Genomic DNA, 11,982 nt, shown 5'->3' with positions numbered 1-11,982 from the left:
AAATATACAATTAATAATATGATTCAACATCACATCACTGTCATTTGCATAATTTAAAAACCCAAAGAGCTCCCAGAAATCCCCTTCAGTTTACAATAAGCCTCTAATTATCTTAAAGAAAAAAAAAAGTAACTGCACTGAAGCAAATACAAAGCACTTGGACAAGAGCAACAACATTTGCAAGTAGTAAAGCACTTTTAAAGAAGATTGTTCTTGGCTCAGCTTGTAGAAGGGTTTTATTGTGCCCCAGCTGCAGACTGGTACCTGCTGGTCTCCTTGTTCTCTGGCTGCAGCACGGCCAGAAGTGTCTTGTGCTGTTCCTGGGCTGGCTGCAGTGCTTTTCCAGGGAACCTCTTCTGCCTCTTGCTGGAGTTCTTTTTGTTTTCAACTACAGATTCATACAGAAATTAATTTTTAAACAGATGCCTTCTAGGAAGCTGCACTGCATTATTGTTCATATCGTGAAATACTCTACCTATCTAAATATTGGAATTATTTCTTCCCTTGAGCATTTTGCTACTCTATTCCATAGCCGTGGCTTTAGCACCTCTACTGGCAATGGGATGGTGCAGCAGCCTTTTAATCTCTAAATTATATTGGGGGTTTTATACCTTTTTCCTGTGCTTCATATTATATACACTCTCCCTCTCTTCCCAATGCTTTCTCCTATTACGTCTCTCTACATTTAGTGTGCCACTTGAATGTGCTGCCTCTGATCCCACATGGACTTTCTTTTCAGCTTTTTAAACTTTAAATCTTTTTCCCCCACCATCTCCATTTTCACATTTCTTCTTTCCCTCCCCACATATCTGTAGACAGATGTTATTTTCTTCTTTTAAAATTACTTCCTTTGTTTAGCAAAGTTTCCCCTTTTGTAAGAGATCAGCTGGCCTCTCAGGCAGTAAAAAAAGAGCTGCTGCTCCAGTACTTTCAATTGAAAGTGATCACTACCATGAATCACACAGTCCTTGAGAGACTAGTAATCTCCTGCTGTTGGAGGAGGATTGTGAAAGAAAAAGATGTGCATGGGACAACTGCTAGTTTACATACACCCTAAAATCTTTGGTATGTGCTAACTGATCTTCCTACATAGAATCATCGAATAATTTAGGTTGGAAAAGACCTCTAAGATGATCAAGTCCAACCATTAACGAAGCACTGCCAAGTCCACCACTAAACCGTATCCTGAAGTGCCACATCTACATCTTTTAAATACCTCTGGGGATGGTGTCTCAGCCATTTCCCTGGGACAGCCTATTTCACTGACTGACAGTCCTTTCTGCGAAAAATTTTTTTGTCTAAACTTCCCCTGGTGCAACTTGAGATCACTTCCCATTGTCCTGTCGCTTGTTACTTGGGAGAAGAGATAGACCCCCACTTCGCTAACCCCTCCTTTCAGGCAGTTGTAGAGAGCAATAAGGTCTCCCCTGAGCCTCCTCCAGGCTAAACACCCCCAGATGCCTCAGATGCTCCTCATAAGACTTGTGCTCCAGGCCTTTCATGAGCTCCATTGCCCTTCTCTGGACTCGCTCCAGTCTGGCCACAAGATTCAAGGTGTGGCCTCACCAGTACTGAGTACAGTGGGAAAATCACTGCCCTAGTCCTTAGTGGCCACATTATTGCTGATACAAGCCAGGATGCCACTGGCCTTCTTGGCCACCTGGGCACATGTTGGCTCATGTTCAGCCAAATGTAAACCACAACCCCCAGGTTTCCCACTGGGCAGCTTTCCAGCCACTCTGTCCCCAGCCTGTAGTTCTGCACGGGGTTGTTGTAATCCAAGTGTAGGACTCGACACTTGGCCTTGTTGAATCACATACAATTGTCTTTGACCCATTGATGAAGCCTGTCCAAACTCCTTCTTACAATCCAGCAGATCAACACACCTGCCCAACTTGGTGTCATCCACAAACTGACTGAGATGCACTAGATACTCTAATCCAGATCATTGATAAAGATATTAAACAGGGCTGGTCCAAATACTGATCCCTGAGGAATCCCACTAGTGACTAGTTATCAAGTGGATTCAGCACTACTCTCTGGGCCCAACTATCCCGTTTTTAATCCAGCAAAAAATGCAACTGTTCAAGCTGTGGGCTGCCAGTTTCTCCAGGAGAATATCATGGGAGAAAGTATCAAAGACTTTACTGATGTCCAGATGGACAACATCGACAGACTCTCCTTCATCCAATAGGGGCATCACCTGGTCAGTAGAAGGACATAAGGTCCTTCAAGCAGGACCTATCTTTCATGAACTTGTGCTGGTTGGGCCTGATCCCCTGGTTGCCCTGTAGGTGCTGTGTGTTTCTGTGAAGGTGTCCTGTTCCATGACCTTGCCTGGCACTGAAGTCAGGCTGACAGGCCTGTAGTTCTCCAAATCCTACTTCTGACCCTTCTTGAAGACGGACATCACATTTGCTAATCTCCAGTGAGCTGGGACCTCCCTGGTTAGCCAAGACTGTGGTAAATAATGGAAAGTGGCTCTGTGAGCACTTCTGCCAGTTCCTCCTTTCCCTTGGGTGACTCCATCTGGGTCCATCTGGCTCCACGGACTTTTGTGTGTCTAAGCTGTGTAGCAGGTGCTAAATCCTTGGATTATGAGGGTTTCATTCTACTTCCCATCACTGTTTTCCAGCTCAGGAGGCTGGTACCCAGAGTACAACTTGTCTTGTTATTAAAACCTGAGGTAGAGAAGACATTAAGTAAATGTAAAGTAAACTCAGCCTTTTTCTCATCCTTTGTCATCACTATGTTTCCCCTCACATCCAGTCAAGGATGGAGACTCTTCTTTGCCCTCCTTTTTTTGCTAATATATTTATAGGACTGTTCTTGTTGTCTGTTATAGCAGGGTCCACATTAAGTTATAGCTGGGCTTTGGCCCTTCTAATTTTCTCCCTGCACAGCCTCATGACATCCTCGTAGTCTTCCTGAGGTGCCTGCCCCTTCTTTCAAAGGGAATAAACTCTCCTCTTTTAAGTTTTTTCCCTGAGTTCCAGGCAAAGGTGTCTGTTCAGGCAGGCCAGTCCTCTTTCCCACCGTTTCATCTTTCTACACATGGGGACAGCCTATTCCTGCGCCTTTACAATTTCCTTTTTGACCTATACCCAGCCTTTCTGGCCTCCTTTGCCCTTCAAGACAGCTTCCCAAGGGACTCTGCAAACCAGTCTGCTAAACAGGCCAAAGTCTGCCATCTGGGCGTCCAAGGGAGCAGTTCTGCTGATTCCCATGACACAGACTCTTTCAGGTATGGGGATCCATCAGGGAAGCAGGCCACACCCAGCCGAGGAATTGGCAACAACCCAGCTACAAAATGTTGTAAGCTTTTCACCACAATAGCATTTTTAGAAAAAGAGAAAAGACAACATTGCAATCAGCTAAGTATCGACAATACGATACAGAGATTTTATTAACTGTTTAGTAATATTAGTAAGTGGTGTTCTGCTGGCACCATTTCCACATTAGCTCAGACAGAACAAATATTATCAATGTGTTTGTAGTAAATTATCATCATAAGAACCCTAAAGACTGTGGCAACCAAGCAGCATTGAGACAGGCAGATATGTAAATATGTCATGGAAACTATTTGAAGTTTCCAGTGTGGGGTCTATTTAATAAGCCAACATGTGGTAGCACTGTGGTGGTGGCAATGGTCAAAGCACAGATCAAGAAAAGTCTTTAAAATAAAATACTGTTTTCCTGGATTTCTCTCATTCAACTATTACTCTCTTCTAGCATTTAATGCCTTGATCTTGCAAAATTATTTATCAGCAACAGCTGATGAAATTTATTTAATGGGTAACCATTGCCAGTATTTACTACAGCAGTCTGTTCAAACCAGAATTTGATAAACTGGCAAAGCAAAGGAATAAAGTGGAAAACCAGTTCATGCTGCTGGTCTAGAAAATCTATTTTTTTCTCTCAGACATTTGTTGTGGTGGTTGAGAAAAACTGAAATACTGGAGAAAGTACATACCTAAAATCTGCAGTAAATTTGCACTAAAATCTTTACATTGAAGTTGAAAGATTATTGTAGCTGCTAAACTTTCCTTTATGTAGCCAGAGGTCTGAAAACATGACCTGCATGATATTAAATAGAGTAATCCAAGCCTCTTGTAAAGCAGGCTTAGGCAAGAGGAACATGATTTACATTGCAACCCTCGCATCTGAAACTGCATTTTAATCTAAACATGGAAGAGACACACGAGCAGTCCTTCATTTCTGCTTTTTTAGCTTTACTACTTTCAGTTCTTGTTTCTTAATATTTAGACATTTAAATTGGAAAAAATGGTATTTCCTGAAGGAATTCTAGCTAAGCCATGCAAATTTTAAAACAGCTACAGATGCTGAGACTGCAGAACAGTCTTTTCCTTTGGGAAGTGGATTCCCAATGATACTTTCATAGGTTTTGCTATCTGTTGTTAGCACTAATCATCAAAAAATATACCTGCCTCTCTATAAACAAGCACTGAATCATAAAAAATAGAGTCTTGTTCATGAATAGCTTAGATTAGCATGATACACGTGATAAACTTACTTCTGCATAGCCCGAGCACATGGGTGTACCTTCCCACCATGATTTCTCACAGCAGATGCCCAATATATTCTGTGCTCATTTTCTCCTCTTTATCACTTTTTGGTGATGAAGTATACACTGGGACAAATCAATGAGAATTTCCTATGACCTTCAGGGATTTTGGATATTTTCTTTATGCTCTTGTGAGCACTGCTCGGAGAAGCAGATGCAATGGCCTGCCAGGAAAGCTTCCACCTTTGAGACATTGTTGCCTCCTAGCTCTGACATCCTTCTTTGGCATGGTGATAGAAAGGAAAGGTCAGTCTCATGGCAGAAGCACTTTGCAATGATGTGTTCTGAGGCCCAAGGTTAACTGAGTTCTCATTTCTTCATTGTAATTCAAAGCTACTCAGTCTTCATTATTTCTGTAAAGGATCGTGAAGTTTGTTTTCCTGTATTTATGGATGTGTAAAGAACTAAAACTCTCTGCTTTCAAGCAATGACTGATCCTGCTAACGCAGATGAAAAAAAATAAAATATGTTTATACTACAGAATGGCCAGAGACCCTCAAAGCCATAAAATTTCTGGCTTGTTTAGTGCTCTCCTAAAAAGCATAAAGATGATCAAACAGATTATTTGTATTTAAAAAAAAAAAAAAAAAACTTTTCAGTCTAAGAATTTATTTTCCAAGTTCAATCTAAAATTATGTTTTATGGCTACATTATAAATTGCTTAAAAATGGGGTTTATTATGGAAATGGTGACAAACTTAACTATGGCAAGCACTAGCAGGCGCCAGCATAATTACAGTCTTCTCAAGACATAACTTATTACAGGCTACACAGCAGAGCCAGTATTTTGTATTTTAATTAAGAAACCTGGATTTTGTTTGTAATAATTGACTGTTATGCTGCCCCTCTTGCCAGGACACTCTTTTACAAGAGACTCTTGCCTCTAGTAGTCTTTCTTTGTTAAATATTTTAAATACATTTTATAATTTTGACTAGAAGATTGCATGCATTTTATAGGCCATTATTGACTGTCTTGATGACTTCAGTTGTTCTATTTTTTTTTAATGGAGATTTTTGTTCCTCTCATCTGTGACCAGAAAAGGTTTACAGTTTAGGTCTCTGAGAAGTATAATACTATAATATCTGTGTTATCTGCCTCAATCTGTACCATGCAGGCCTTCCATAAGAAAGCATGTTCTTTGGCAATGCTCTCCTAATGCCCTAGGCAGGTACTACAGACCCTGTTACCCAGAGATACCAAAACACTTAAAGTGTCTCCATGCTGTCCCAGCAAGAGCATTGCGTCAGCTCCCACCATGTGGCATCTCTTCTGCGATGCCACAGAGAAGTTCAATTCCTGGCACTGAGGCATATTTCCTACTCGTTACAAGCTCCTTGTACATTGCTGAAATAAAAAATTGCTTATTGCTCTGAGAAACATCAGCTGTTTGTCAGTGTTGGGGGGAGACAGCCAGGCAGGGGGGCAATGCCACATGGGCTGCTGCCAGTACCTCAGACCTTCAGTGGCCTCTGCTGGCCACACTTCCCCTGCCTTGCCCTCACCCTTGCTCTTTACCTCTGCAGCAGTTGCTGCTACAAACATACTCCCTCAGTTTTTCAGCTTTGCCTTTGTTTCCTGATTTCTTCAGTTGTTCATGTTGCAGGAGTGTGTGTCCTCCACAAACAGCAACTGCTCCGTACATGCATGGTCCACAAGCACTAGGTGTCTAATTTTGACAGGAGGTAATTAGATGTTCAGAGAAGGACCTTGATATGCACAAAATTAAGCAGGTCACACCAGCACATGTGCATTTTTATATGCTGTAGTTTCACAGGCACATGTACAAATGAGATCTATAGAAACATTCAGCATTTTTAACTGGAAACAACATATGAATTAAAGCAGTTCCGAACAAATAGAATATTTTTCTCAAATTATTAATTTTTTTCTATGCCTGACTGGCACTGAGTACAGCAGACTCAGCTAAAAGCATTGTTCACAGTCCTTTTCCCTCTCTCTGTTTGGCCTCAGAACAATGCTGTTCTAACTAATACTATTCAGTCATTTTCCCCCAGGACTGTCTACCAACCAGAGAGATTATCAAAGTTAATTATGTCACTTCCTTTCTTTTCTCCAACACACTTGCACACTAAGAAAAGAGACAAAGGAGTCAGCCTTACCAGCAGATCTCTCTCTGCTTCCACCTACAGAAGTTTGCCTCCTGCCAAGAGGACCTTTCCACAAGACTTTGCTGATTTTGGATCTTCCAAGTGGAGCACAGGAAGAAGAGCATAGGATATAATTTACCACTACATGGTATGGGAGGGAAAAAAAAATCTAGAAAACAGTGCATTGTTTTGTGATTTTCGTTTGGATTCTGAAGCAGTTATCAGTATTACATTACCAAAGATTTATAATTTTGGCCAAACATATGAGTAAAAATGCAAAAAAAAATTTTATTTATATTTTGTGTCCTTGGAGAACAAATCCAAAGTGAAGGTAAGTGAAGGAAGAAATAGCAAAAAAATTCATAGAAAACACAGAAATTATATCACAAGCCTTTCTCAAATATCTATATTTGAGAAATCAAATATCTTAAATATCACTCTCCACCAGCTATTTATTAGGTGGCATTGATTTCAACTGTGTGAGGGCAAAAAAGCTGGAAAATATACCTCAGTGATAATGTTCAGTCAGAAGAACTGATGAGCAAGCAATTATCTGTGGGATGACTCGAGAGGCTGGAGTCTGAGCCTAGAAAGCCCGCATCTAGTCAAAGCCTAGTGGGGTCCCTAGGAAAAGGAAAGTCTATTTGATGTACTGGTGGGTCATTTTCTGGATGACATGCACGCTGCTTTTAATCATGAGAAAGAGGGAAGGTTGTAAAGTGAGATGTCAAGCAAGTTCCAGTCAGCTGATGCTACACAAGGGAAGGAACAACTTTTTCCAGGCAAGTTGTCCAGTGAGAGAGGCACCCAGCATCTTTCAAGCAGTGTTATGGAGCTGAGAGCAAGGAATCAGGGTGGGGTATGACCACCAGACCTTACAAAAGCCAGTAGATTTGAGGACTGCTAATGAAGTATTATTGCAGAAAGTGCTAATGTAGGTTCAGTACCATAATTTTTTCTCTGCTTGGTCATATGTAAAAAGACCTTTTCAATCTGATTCTCCAAATACAGCTCGAGCAATATTTCATCACCCAGGAAATGAGAGAGACCAACAAACAGGCTGGATGTGACAATGAAAAAGAAAAAGCCCAGCCCCATCATCTGACTCCTTTATCCTAACTGAATAGATTGATTGCCTTGACATTACGTTTATCAATTCCACATGTTTTACGGGGAAACTTTTTCTAATTCCCAGAAAAGGATACCTACAAAGGTGAAAGTAGAAACAAGTAGAATCCATTTCCTTGGAGTATGTATTTGACTGCAGCACTTTGTTATTTTGTTCAAAGGGAAGTTCATAAGCCCTTTTAAAAGCAACAACAATTTTTGAAAAACCCCATGTATTTTAGAAACAAAACTTACAGAAAAAGAGGTGTGTGAGAAAAAGCAAATAGAGTATAATTGTCTCTTCTGTGATCAAGAGGAAGACAGTTAGACAAAGAAGTCCCTGAAAACCAACAGCGTTTCCTCTTGAAGCATCTTGCAATGTGAACCTGAGTTATTGTAAAGATTTAGGCTACTCAAGAAGAAAAGAGAGATAATTAAAAATACTATTAGGAGTGATTGCTAGAAAACAAGAATTAGATATCAGTCTCCCAAGAATTATATACAAATAGAAAACTGATGAACCTAAATGTCTGCCACCAGATATCAAAACCAGGAAAAATATAGTAAGTAGAATAAAAGACTAAGGGTTTTTATTGGAAATATAATACTATTTTTACAGGATTTGTCAAAACATAGTTTCCTATACAAAATGTACAAGAGGTAAGAGCAAAAGTTTCGTTTTGTTTACCTGGCAGGAAACCTTTTCTATCTCATGTCATGTGCAAATAGAAGGGTCATTACACCTGAGAGTTCAACAGGAGCTGAGCAACAAGATTATGTGCTCTCATTATCAGTTGTGAATCCGTTTTCAGGTTCTACAGTCATCTTCCATTTGTTCTCCGAATGTAGTGTGGAGCATGACTCCTTCTCAGCTGGAATTGTTCTGGCAACTTCCGTCATAACGTTGGAATGATAGGAAATGTTGGCCAAATCATGCAGGCTTTAGTCAGGCAGTGCACCTAATTAAGTCAGTGAGAAATTTTCCCTTCATTTGAGCTGTGGAAATGGGCCTGTTGCCTTTATTCACCCAGAGATCATGATTCTTACCTTTTGTTTGTTTGTTTTTGTGCAGCACTGAAGGATTATATGAACACTGTCTGGCTCTTTAATGCAATAACAACCCTGTCCACAATGCACCAACACCATCCTTCGCAGGGGTGCTGTTGGATAGAAAGGTGTGTGCTACAGCACATGCTCAAACTCATTCTAATCAGCAGCAAAATGTACTCTGGCCCCATTCCAGCAGAGCACTCAATCATGTGCTTATCGGTTGAAAGGATAACTCAAATACTCCAAATTATGAACATGCTTTCATGCCTTGTTCCATCGCACCCAGAATGTTTGCACCATTAGCTTGGATTAATATTAACCAGAGACTGAAAAAGATGAAATGGGGGAGAGAGGTTTAGAGCAAACTGACATTCCAACCACTGCAACACACAACTGCGATATTTTAATCCGACTAATACTTTTCAAATGGTTTTGTACAACCACCTGCTTAACAGATGAGATCTCTGATTTGAAACTTAAGTCTCTGGTCTTGAGGAGTACCAATTTTTTTAAGAAATAACCTCATTTTTAAGTCATCCCAAACCATTCTGCATTTAAGTTGGTGTCATCAGTATTTCAGTTTCCTGGGCTGAATACTGAAAATGTCCTAAGGTCTTTACTTTTCCTAAAATTATTTCTCCTATCTGCTGTAGATGACACAATATCCTTAAAATCAGGACCTCTTGCAGGTGGCCCCAGCTGTCTGTGGGTGATGTCTGAGTGAGGCTAGCAATAGTGTTACTGATCAGATTCCAGTCTGGCACAGCTTCTTTTCCACAGCCACACAAACCTTTCACTTCCTGAACCATGGGCACACCCTACTTTTACCCATTGATTTATTTGTAATGAAATAATATTCAAAGTCAGAGAAATATTTATATGATAAAGTAGTAAAGAAATGAATGCCCTGTATGGATGACAAAAAATAATATTATTTTTAATTACTGTGCTATTTGATAACAGGTGATAAAATAAATGCATCAAACCAAAAAACTTCAGTCATTAAGACTTAGAAGTCAGTGGCTACAGACGGTTAGAGATGAACAAATGCATAGACAAACAAGAATTAATGGTAGACTTGGAAAATACTCAGAATAGGAGAGAACCAAAAGTCTGTTAAAAGCAAAAGTAGGAGAGCAAAAAAAAGGGGAGGGATTCCAAGGACACCTGAACAAGATTATATTTTATAGAAATTTCTTCATTGTAGCTCAAGAAAATACACAGAAATTGTTCAGTGTAAGTTTCTAAGGAAAAAAATGAAAATCAGAGTTGATGTTATGAACCAAAGCTTTGTGGTTACCATCATGCTTCAAATATGGCACCTTCAGGTTACAAACCAATATTTTTGTACACCTTTGAAAAAAAAAACTAGCAGGTCTCCACCATCACATTTAATGGTAGTATGAGGCTGATACCAATGGGAGTGGCTCACTCCCATGCTCACTAGGCATATTTAACAAAAGAATCAAGAGTAAAAGCACAGATATCCACATACATTTAATTCAATAAATGAGAAGTTAAAACATAACAGTTCACATTTACATGACATTTATACTTGTGAGTGAAATTTGCACAGACACTATCATTTATGCTTCTTATTTCACCTCCAATCTACAGCAGTGTGAACTACCTGCCATTTTATTTAGATTACTACCTGAATAAAACAATCTACAAATTGTCCATTGCTTACATCTCCCCTTATTTCCCTTAAGGTGGCTTGAACAACTGGAAATTGGTCTCTGTTATTTTTCATCTTAGCTTCACCGTTCCAGTGCCCAATTTGGTTTGAGAGAAACAGCCTAGTTCCCTGTTGGTGACCATTAGGGAACTCTGTAGGACAGAGAGCCATTTGTCATTGGGCCACCATCTCTCTGGAGGTGGCTGGGACTTATATCCATCCCGCCCAATGGCAAGCATAAGGCTAGGCTCTTCACAGTCAAAAGAGAGGAATGGGTCTAGCCAGGATGCACTTCATTCCTCAGGCATCCTCATTTCTTCTCAAGAAATTACAAGCCAGTAGAATTCTGAAGTCTGTAATTCTCCTCAAAGGACAGCGCTGCTCCCCCAACACTCCAGTTTTTTTGTTTAACAGGAGCTAGGTGTGTGAATGATTCAGTAAAGATAGTTGTGCATGGTTTTTTCTATGCTAGGATTTTTACATAAATATAGAGAAAAGAGAATTGATGAAATATACCATGTCAATAATCTGCAGTGGTAGAAGGCATTTATCTGACTTTATCCAATACATGTAGAGGTCATTTTCAACACACGCATGCCATTTATATATCACTGTGGAAGTACCAATGCAGTGCTCCTCACTTAAAAAATGTGATACACTTACAAACTCTGTATGTCTAGAAGACAGAATAATACTGAAAATTAACAATGTCTCATAAAAGTCGCTGACATTTTGATTAAGTTAATTGCGGAAACTATTTACTAAATATCTCAGTGAATTATTAAACCCAATACATCAAATATCTAAAATGTATAAATAATGAATTTTAAATCTGTCAGAGTATGGGTTAAATATATTATATGATAAATATTATTCATCACCACTAATAAATTTTCTTAAACAATCTTAATCCTGTTTGCTGGTTTATGCTAAAGTAATATATGGCAAGCACTGGGGTTTAACTTAGAGCTTCATTTTTTATCATAAGAGAGCTCACGTTTTTGGAGAAACACAGATTTATAATCAAGGAGACAGCTATATGACAATCTTTATAGAGAAGCTGGTCATACTGTGGGCATATTTAATAAAGAAATAAATCAAACATTAAAATAATTCTCTGAGGAAACTTACTTCATTTGACGGGAGAAATAAAGGTTCACCAGTAACCATAGTGAGTTCATATTATTGCCTTTGTTTTTATAAGTTGTTGCCATGACTTTTTTGACTTTTGGGCTAGATTGGACTTAAAACACAACAGATGGCTACAATTATGTGTCTGTAACTCTCTTTTAGAATAACTAAACAGAGCACAATAAAATAAACAGGCTTATATTCCAAAGAGACTCACACAGTTTAAGAGAGCTACACATGGTTATTAAAAAAATCCAAAACATTCTAGACTCTGTATACAATAGGAATAAAACATAAATGAGAAGTTAGTTTCCCAATGTGCT

The sequence above is a fragment of the Corvus cornix genome, chromosome 3, assembly GCF_000738735.6.
Source record: "Corvus cornix cornix isolate S_Up_H32 chromosome 3, ASM73873v5, whole genome shotgun sequence".
NCBI lineage: Eukaryota > Metazoa > Chordata > Aves > Passeriformes > Corvidae > Corvus > Corvus cornix.
The sequence above is the reverse complement of the archived record's forward strand: the minus strand, read 5'-3'. Positions refer to the sequence as shown.